Raw genomic sequence first — 10,559 nt, forward strand, 5'->3', positions numbered from 1 at the left:
CTTTTCTCGGTATGTCTAGTATTTATGATTCAAATTCCTTTATGCAAAACTATTTTAACTTTAAATTTTCCTTGCAGAAAACAGAATGATTTTAATTTGTAATAAAACATCAATGTCTGGCATCATTGTTGCCAAAGAGAATATAATATTTAAACTTAAGTGAGCGCCTTTAATATTCTGAGTCCATTATTCTCACATATGTCCCCATACTTGTAGCTTTATTGTAAACATCCTTCTTGAAATAGAATTGTACAGAAAGTCTCTCAAAGCCTTTAAGGAGAAGAACCAATTTTGCTGTTGTTATTTCAGAGTTTTGTGTGTGTTACCTTCCCATTTCTTTTCATTCTTTTGTTTTGTTTTGTTTTTCCTTTTTCTGGTACTGCTTTATTGAGTACAAGGTCATACTTTTGGGCTTTCTTCCTGGCAAAGCCAACATGCTCTAAAAGTTTCCAAATGCTATGTTCGTTTTTTCCTTTTTTCATTGAGAATCGTTCTCAGAATGCAGGCTGGCTTCGGTCAGAAAGTAAAGTTCCTTTCTGTTGAACCCCAAACAGAGTGCTGGGCTGGCTTCTGTTCACCCACCACACTCGATCAGAAGTAAAGTTCCTTTCTGTTGAATCCCAGACAGAGTGCTGGTAGAAGCTCTGTAAACAACTACATTGAGGGACAGGATTCTGGGATGAATTAGAATATTGTATCAGTAGTGGATAATTGTTTCTACCATCCAATTAGCATATCTTCAGGAGAAACAACTGTCCTGAGGGGTGGATGCCTGTCCAAGCGACTGATAGGTCCAGTTGTACAGGCTCTTAAGAAAGGAGACTGTAAAACAAAACATGCCATGTTTTAATTGTTGGAATATTTCAGAATATCATGTCTTCACCCAAGCCTAGAGTAGACCTCAGATTCTGAATTCTTTTGATCAGGATGAAGCTGATTTTCCATTAATGGATGGGACAAAACCTGATACCCTCACCTTTTCATGTTGTGTTTTACATCTTTAAAAGTTTCCAAATGCTATGTTCGTTTTTTCCTTTTTTCATTGAGAATCGTTCTCAGAATGCAGGCTGGCTTCGGTCAGAAAGTAAAGTTCCTTTCTGTTGAACCCCAAACAGAGTGCTGGGCTGGCTTCTGTTCACCCACCACACTCGATCTAGTGTTACCAGGAAAATGGGAGGTAAGGTCCAAATCTGGCAATGATGAAGGAATCTATTCTCAATAATTTCCAAGCCTGCTAATCCCAGTACCCAATTGAGGTTGGTATAGGGGAGTATATAAGTTGATATATCATAAATAAATTTATCACAAATTCCATATTATTGTGTAAACTATATATATATATATATATATATATATATATATATATATATATATATATACATTCTAAGATGAGAATTTACTCTCTTTGTCCCAGTTTGAGGGCAAGAGCCTAGCCAATTGTTCTGGGCTAATATATAACAAAACCTTTGACATCCTGTCCTACTAATTCTGACCATCAAGCATTACTTGAGGCTCTATTTCCTAGATCCTAAATTTGACTCAACCTTCCATATAATAATTCAGATACAGACTTACAATAAGCTATTGACCATTTTATATCCTTTCTTTCACACATTTAGATGTAGTATTTGAAAAACATATCTTTGTAGCTATATGTTTATTAATAATTATATATTTTAACGTTCACCTTTGTAATCAGCCAGTGTTACTCACATTTTATAATATTAAAGTTTCTAACTAGGGGGTATTTTTGATCTGACAAGATAGAACTCCCTCCTATCAGACAAGAGCATCTATGTCAAAGCTTTGACTCCACTTCAGTCAACAGAGTTTCATTTTTATTCTTTGTTAAAATGGCAAGGAGAAAACTTTGGAGAATAAAAACAGTAGAAGAAAGATTACAGTTATTTCCGTGCAACTTACAAAAAGTGTTAAAATAGGAAAAATGCTTTCAGAGTATAATTAAGTCAGACATATAAACTGTGGCATATGCACGTCAGAGCTTGAGAAAAAGATTCCAATACAGGGCTACTGCTTAAGGCAGAAATTATGTGAGAGAACAATGAGTTTGCATTGTTTTGAAAATTTGAACTGACAAACTACAATTAGGCTGAAAGCAGACAACAAGGGCAAAGATGAGGGTCTGGGAGACAGAGCTCGCCATTAATGTCAAAGCCTAGAAGCCCAGGAAAATCAAGCAAAGTTGCCTCACTAGTCTTCCTTGATAGAAAGTAGGTGGGGAGAAAACCATGGATAACCCATCAGCACTAATTAAATGCTCCCATTTTAAAAGGGAAAGCAATTATGAAAATAGGGAGAAATACGAGTATCTCTGCGAGGGCAAATAAAGTATGGGGAGAATCAAAGAAAGCGTTGCTTGACATCTTCCTCCTCCAAAGAGAAGTGATGATGACATGAGCCAAAACACAGAGCTACCTCCAAGAAGGAAGTGAGCATTAAAACCTCCTACAGAGGTAGGAATGAAAGGATTGCTCCCTTCTGCAGATAAAGGTTATGTTAATGGGGCTTCTCAGAAAAGAAAACATGCCAACACAGGAGAATGCACAAGCATTTCATTAAGTGTCTGCTCCAAAAGGAAGGCAGGGAGTTCAAAGAAGTGTCACACCAGGAGGCAGCTGCAATCCTGCTTGAAGGAGAGATGGTGAGGATGCTGGGTAGAGGCTTCTTGGGCTCTAGGACAGTGGTAGGAAAATTTAGCAAAGGCTGTCAGAGAGTAGTCAAGCCAGAGCTATCTGTCAATGGAGTTCCATGTGACCTAGGCTCGAGGCATGGGCCAAGCTTGGTACCCTGCCAAGCTCAGCTGCAGGTTGGGAATGACCCAGCGCAAAGCCAACACAGCAAACTTTTAAGAGTGTTGGTAGAGAGTGGGGTCGTTAGTCAGTTATTCTCTGTCTTAGATAATTTTGTTTGCTGTGAAGAGACACCATGCTCACAGCAACTTTTCTAAAGAAAGCATTTAGTTGGGGTGGCTGGTTTGCATGTTCAGAAGTTCAGTCCATTATCATCATGACAGGGATCATGGCAGAGTGCAAGCAGACGAAGTGCTAGAGAAGTAGCTGAGAGTCCTACATCTTGCAGGCAACAGGAAGTTGACTCAGACACGGCGCAGTATCTGGAGCATAGGAAACCACAAGGTCTGCCCTAACAGTGACACACTTCCTTCAGAAAGGCCATACCCACCCCAACAAAGCCACACCTGCTAATAGTGCCATTCCTTGTGAGATTATGAGGGGCCAATTACATTTAAACTCCCAGACCCTTTATTCACTGGAGCTGATCTGCCGATGTGTTTTCCTGTCTGTAAGGAGAGATGTCAGAGACCATAGCAAATACCATGCTTGATGAGGCCAGGGGGATAAGAGCATTCCTTTTAGACACAGTGAGAAGATTACATTATATGACAATCTACGCCAATAAACATGATAGGTAAAGTAAGAAGTGAAAACATGGAAATTAAAGATACAATTTGTTTTAATTTAGAGAAAACATTGTGATACTAGAGAATGAAATCTGGGTAGAGTGGCATGGGGTTCTTGACGCCTTATGTAAAAAGTTGAAAGTAAAGGGTCACACCGATTTGATATTTTTTTTCAAGACAAGGTTTCTCTGTGGCTTTGGAGCCTGTCCTGAAACTAGCTCTTGTAGACCCGGCTGTTCTCAAACTCACTGAGATCCGCCTGCCTCTGCCTCCCGAGTGCTGGGATTAGAGGCGTGTGCCACCACCGCCCGGCTCACACCGATTTGAAAGAGAAGCAAGCTGATATTGGGAGCAAAGTCATACTGATTAAAGGAAGATACACTATCAAGGTAGACAGCAAACTATAGGAGAGAGCCCTTGGGGACTCTAAGTTACTCTTGCGCATTGATTTGTGAGGCCTAAAGAAAGATGGACTAGTTACCAAAAAGTGTGATTTAAGTGGCTCTCCATGTTTTTATTGAATATCAAGTAATATCAAGAAATTCACACCACTCAACAAAGTCACACAGAGATTTATTGGGTTGGGGCTGGGAGGAGCCAGGAAAGGGGCTGAAAGCTACTCCTGTGGGTTGGTTTTTGTGAGATCTAAAGGAAAGAGAGACTGGTTATCACAGGGTGTAATTTAGGCGGCTCTCCATGTTTCTATTAATAGATTATGTCATGTATTTACTTTTCCCTCTATGTATGTTCTATTCCATAATATACCACATTTAATCATATGTATGTCCAATTATACATAAGCATAAGATGCTAAATAAGAAATTCCCTCTAAATGTTTACTAAAGTATCTAATTTTGTTTTAACTCTGTATGCACCCAAATGCAGTTCAAGCTTGATTGGTCCTCCAATCAATGGCTGCCTCTGAGCTTCGATGAAGATAGCAACAGTCCAGACAGGGATGGTGGGCTTTACAAGTGGTGTGGAGCATGTACATATAGAAAAATATAGCTATGGTGGAAATGTGTCACATTGGTTAATGAAGGCAAGGCAGTTGCTCTGAGTCATTGAAAGCAGGATGGGGTTGTGTGATGGAAGAGCTCTGAGGAACCTGGTTCCAGAATGTTGGCAAAGGACGTTTGGCAGCTCCTAATATGACAAATAGTTCCTGTTCCATGGGACCCGGGTTTGTTTGATTCCTAGCCTCCCATATAGAGACGAACAAGGTCTGGAATTCCAATTCTAGGAGCTATGATGACATCTTCTGGCTGTCAACCACCTTATGCACATGGTGTACAGTTATATATGCAGACAAAACAATAGTACACATAAAATAAAAGTAAATATATTTCTAAAATCATGGTGTATATGTTCAATGAGTATTTTTTCATGCCTAAAATATAAAACAGAAATCATGTCATTATTAATAACATAAATGGACCAGGAGGACTTACTCAAAGTATGATATATCATACACAAAGCATCAATAGCCATAAGATATCTCTTACATGGTATAATGGATGGTTTTTAGTATCTGTTGGCTATGTACACCAAGGTGGGTACCAGCTAGACACAAATTAGAATAACCTGGAAGAGTGGAACTTAGCTGAAGAATTGATTCCCTCAGATTGGTCTATGGACAATAGGGAATGTCTTAATGGATGATTAATGTGGAGTGGTTCAACTCACAATGGGGGTGTACCATCCCTAGGCAGCAAAGCCTTGGTTTCTGCTTCAATTCCTGCTAAGACTCCTGACCTGACTTCCCCAAATGATTGACTGTGAGCTGGAAGAGGAAGCCTTAACACCCTTTCCATTCCAAGTTGCTTTTGAACTTGGCATTTATCATGGCAATAAAGTGTAACTTGGACAGATGAGTTATTCAAAATACTCAGACTCAGAATCAGAGAGAAAAATGGTTGCCAAGAATTGAATATTCGTCAAGGGTTGCAAGATGTACCTGCACAAGATAGATGCTTCCTACAGCTGGGCTGGGCAATTAGCACCTATAGTTAAGACTGCAATTAAAAATACTGTATTATAAAGTCAAAATTGACTAACTGACTTTTTAAAGTGTTCCTATTATCTAACAATCATAACTAAGAAAGCAGCAAGAAGAAGAGAGTGTTGATATACTTCTATGGAATAAAGCATCATGATTTTTATGAATGTACACTTATATCCAAACTCACTGAGTACATAAAATATATATAACCTTAAATTTTTGTTACATTTATTTGTTGTCTCTGTGTCTGTACTCTCTCTCTCTCTCTCTCTCTCTCTCTCTCTCTCTCTCTCTCTCTCTGTGTGTGTGTGTGTGTGTGTGTGTGTGTGTGTGTGTGTGTGACAGCATGTGTGTAGAAGAAAATTGCCACCATGTGGGTCCCTGGTATTAGACTCAGGTCATCAGGCTTGATAGGAAGCTTTGCCTGCTGAGCATCTCACTGGCTATGTACTGCTTTTTATATATCAACTATAACTCATAAAAGTAGTTTAAGAACCATGTTAAGTTATGCACCATTTTGAAACTTTTGCAAACAAAAATAAGGATAACATTTTAGATGCAAGAACTATATATCACTGCTTGAAATGTCTAAAAGAAAAGCTGATGATAAAAAGGCTAGAATGAGATGAAGATTTAAGTGCTAGAAAGAAAACCAAGTAATATTATGTAAAGTTTCTTTTCACAAAATGCATAAAATTCTAAGACCGTGGTTGCTCATAAGAAATAGTCAAGATATTATCCTTTTCAAACAGAAATATATATGAACTATCTGATACTCTCCATTATTGTTTTATTTAAATCACATTCAATTAAATGGTAGATAGCAACTAGAGCTTTGTATTTTAATTAAGTATTATTAAGTCCCCATATAATGAAATTGGCAGGCGCTCACTGTTTGGAAGAGAGTGATTAGGAATTAAAGCAACCAAGAAAAGCAACGAGGAATCAAACATAATATGAGATATAAAAGCATCATATGACATCTATTATTAATCCATTGTTTTTCTAATACTGCACTTATAAACCTGAATACTGACATTAAAGCTAAACTAATAAAAATGAGTAGAGTAATTTCTATTCATAGGGAATGCAGTTTGGGGATAATTTTTAATGAAAAAGGCTTTTTAAAAAATTTCTAAAAATGAAATAATGCCACTTTTGCAAAGTTATTCCAATTTTCTGGTTTTTAAGAATCCTTGGGGTGCTGTTTTTAAAATACTCCATCTGTGCTTTTTGTTCTTTTCCATTAGATGAAAGGGCCTGTTCCCAAACGCAGGTAAAGCTTCACAGAGCATTGCTGTTTTAGTGGTTTTAAAATACGGGTTGGGATCAAAGGACTGTAGAAATCTGCCTAAGTTGATTATTTTGAGAACGGAAAGACACCGAAATCTGTTTGGTGTTATCAGATGATCTTTCATACTAACATGCTAAAGAGTTTTAATTTGTTCTCTCAGTCTTGGAAAGCATATTCTGATTGTGCGGTTTCTGAAAATCCTTGTCGTGGACAGGGCAGGAATGAGCATATAACCAAACTCTTATTTTCCTAAGACACAGGAATAATATCATTAGCGTTGCCCTCACGTACCACGGTAGGGTCGCTGAAGTTCAGCTTCTGCCATTCTCGGTTATTTGCTCTCCAAAGTGTTGGCGAGTTAAAAGCTATTCTCAGTACTTACAGAGAGACCCACCTCTCCCTTGAACTGACCTCAGATGTGGATCGAGACAAACTCCAGCAAAGTATCTCCTTCCTGGGGCGATCTGCTGCGACCCACACCGCTTGAAGGCAGTGAGGATGACTTTGGGCTCTTCATTACCTACACTTAGAGAATATCCTTCAGCAGGATTAGTGATGAGAGGCTTAAAATGTAAATTCCCAGGACATTCTCTAAAAATGAGTTTCAGTCAAAATGCTATTAACAAGCTGGTAGTCATTTTCTGCTGCCGTAAGCTCACAAGCAACCAGGGAAATTAACATGGGTGGAGGCGATCCACTGGAGGACCCCTTGGGGAGAGGAGGAACAATGGGGATATCGGAGTGCACCGTAATGCAGGGAACACAATCACAAAAATAATGGCAACCATAAAAGTCAGAGCTAATATACAGCATTGAATCTGTGCCAGGCTCTGTGTTAAATGCACAACCTAAATTATTTACTCTTCCCACCAATCCTTCCAGATGGGAACTCTCCCATTGTACAGGTGAGAATGTGAGGCATAAGAGAAAGGATTAGTGTGTCAAAGCTAACAGCACCATCGACATTTGAGCAGAACATAAACACTGAAGGCCTTTACGGGTTAAAAAAAAAAAAAAGAAAGAATATCTAATGAAATCAGCCTTACATTGCTTCTGTAAATATACATGAATGGATCAGTTGGTGCTGTCCATCGATAATAGCAGTATTGAGTAAAATGTGAGATTTCTAAGAACACCAGGGATAATAGTGTGCACTATTGAGAACACACCATATAAGGTGCTGTTTCACGTTTGTTACACATTTTATCTGGTTTTATATAGACCCTCAGTAAATTTTAAAGAAACTAGCACTGCTATCTTATTTTTACATATGAAAGACAACAAAATAAATATACGTTAAGTTTCCTGCCAAAGGTCAAAAGAGAAAGAGAAGATTCACACACGATGGTGTGGCTCTGGAACTATGGCACCCAGCCACTATATATCTGTGGATTTCATACACTGGACAAGAATGAAAGGAAGAAATGAGCAGAATTACATGAAGCGTAGTAGTTCTCAACATTTTTGCACATGTTATTTTTCCTAATCACCAAAGCAAATAATGACAATTATACACGGCAATAGATTAATTTTGCCATTTCATTTATTTAACAACATAAAATTCTGTTAAAAGTGCAGACTTCGTAATTTCTACTTTTTCACAGGTATACTGTTGTACAACAGACATTATATAATTGAAGACATTGCTACAGTAAAAATGAGTTCAGCGGCGCCTGAAACTCACTTGGACGAAGCCTACCCATCCCCAGTACTTGTCTACTGATCTCTAAATAACCAAGGCACATTTTCGTCCTCAAACCAAGCCCTGGTCAGCCCGCTGCTCATTGTTATTTCAACAACTGTGTTCATAGGCGGGTAGGAAATGACTGTTTTCCATCCCACACATACCTTGTTTCTCCACTTCCATTGTCATCGAGAAGAGAAAGATCCCTGCCTCTTGCATCAATATCCTTCGCAAACAGTCTTTAAAATTCTAATCCACATGCGGATCCATAGATTTTTAAATTTATTTTTGTTCTCCCTGTTTTGTGATTGATAGTTAAATTAGACATCACAGGCAATGTGTCCCCCCCCCCCCCCCCCCAATTTCATGGCTCTTACTATACCTCTCAAATTTCACTACATAGAAAGTTCTTATACGGTTACTATTGTTCTCCCTCCTTCTGCTCCTCATTAGGACCTTGGGAGCTCAGTCCAGTGCCCCCTATTTGTAACATCTTGAATTTTGTGACATCTTGAATTTTGCATGCAAATGGATGGAAATAGAAAACACCATCCTGAGTGAGGTAATCCAGACCCAAAAGGAGAAATATGGTATGTACTCACTCATAAGTGGATTCTAGCCATAAATAAAGGACATAGAGTCTAATTTGTTTTTAACTAAGTTTTTGTCTTTCTGTGTGCATGTGCACGTGTGTGTGTGTGTGTGTGTGTGTGTGTGTGTGTGAGTGTCTGTGAAGGACAAAAAGGGTGTTGGATCCTCTGGAACTGGAGTTACAGACAGTCGTGAGCTGCTGTACTTGGCTTCTAGAGAACAAAATTTGAACTTAAGAAAACAAGCGCTCAGACGAAGGCTACACGTGAGCCATGGATAGCCGCTGAGGCGCAGCCTGAGGCTTGAAGGCTTGAAACCTGTGTCTGGAAAGAACTTCCTGACCCCGCAGTTTCCCGGGCGAGACGGGCCCTTATAAAGTTCCAGTCGAACCCAGAAGAAACCAGCGAGCCGAAATCTGAGAGAGTGCAGCCAACCTCAGCCGGAGACAAGCCCCGGATCACCCTGTCCGAAACAGGATACAGGCTTTGGATCACCCCAAAGGCAGTCAGAGCCTGACTCCGGGTCCCTCCAACCTCAGCAAGATGTGGGCCTGGAGTCACCTACAAGACAGAGAGAATTGAGTCCGGAAACCCCCTAACGGGAGGAGCCATCCAAATTCTCTGCCACACTGCGAGAACTGGACTCAGAGGTGGTCCACGCTAAGGAGGAGTTGGTACCAGGATCCCCAGAGCCTTGCCCGGGCCAGCAAGCACCGGGTTCCGAGCCCTCTCAGCCAGTACAAGAGCTGACATCCCAGGCACCCAGCTCCTCAGAGCAACAGCAGGAACCAAGCAGGCTACCTCCGGCTGGCAAGATGGTGGCAGGAGGCCACCATATAAAGAAGCGACTTATATCTTCTCCCCAGGCCCAGGCGCCCAAGAAATTGAAGGATAAGGAGGAGCTTCCTGTAATCCCGAAGGGGAAGCCCAAATCCGGGCGTGTGTGGAAAGACGGCTCCAAGAAGAGGTTCTTCCAGATGGTTCAGAACTACAGGAGAGGAAGCTGACCAAGGACTTTGCCCGGCACCTACGTAGAGGAGGAGAAACAGAGGCACAGGCAGGAGAAGAAAGCACGCGGGGCGGAGAACCTGAAACGCCGCCTAGAGAATGAGCAGAAGGCTGAGATTGCCCAAGTGATCCAAAACCCCGCCAAGATCAAGAAGGCGAAGAAGAAGCAGCTGCGCTCCATTGAAAAAAGAGACACCCTGGCCTTGCTTCAGTAGGAGCCACCCCAGCGGCCTGTGGCCAAGGTCTGAGCTCAGGACAGCACGGAGGCCTCCACAAGCCAAGAGCCACAACAAGGCACCTCTCAGGCCACGGTCAGACATCTCTTTGGGGCCAGCACACCAACTCTGTCGCATTAAGACAGGGGCTGAAGCCCAGAGGGAACCCAGGACCTCAAAGGGTCTCAGGAGAGATTTAACTCTCTCCATCTCCTTTTAGGTCTTTTCCAAAGTGCCTTACGATCTTGAACTGTTGCTAGGCGTTGGTGGCACATGCCTTAAATTCCGGCACTCGGGAAGCAGAGACAGGCAGATCTCAGAGTTTAA

At 40.8% G+C, this 10,559-nt stretch overlaps 1 pseudogene; it reads left to right on the forward strand.

Annotated features, from left to right (window-relative positions):
• The first annotated feature begins 2,560 nt into the window (after positions 1-2,560).
• On the forward strand, positions 2,561-10,265 carry LOC119807441 (annotated as a pseudogene).
• The last annotated feature ends 294 nt before the right edge of the window (positions 10,266-10,559 follow it).

This window comes from Arvicola amphibius, chromosome 2 (assembly GCF_903992535.2).
Source record: "Arvicola amphibius chromosome 2, mArvAmp1.2, whole genome shotgun sequence".
Taxonomy (NCBI): domain Eukaryota; kingdom Metazoa; phylum Chordata; class Mammalia; order Rodentia; family Cricetidae; genus Arvicola; species Arvicola amphibius.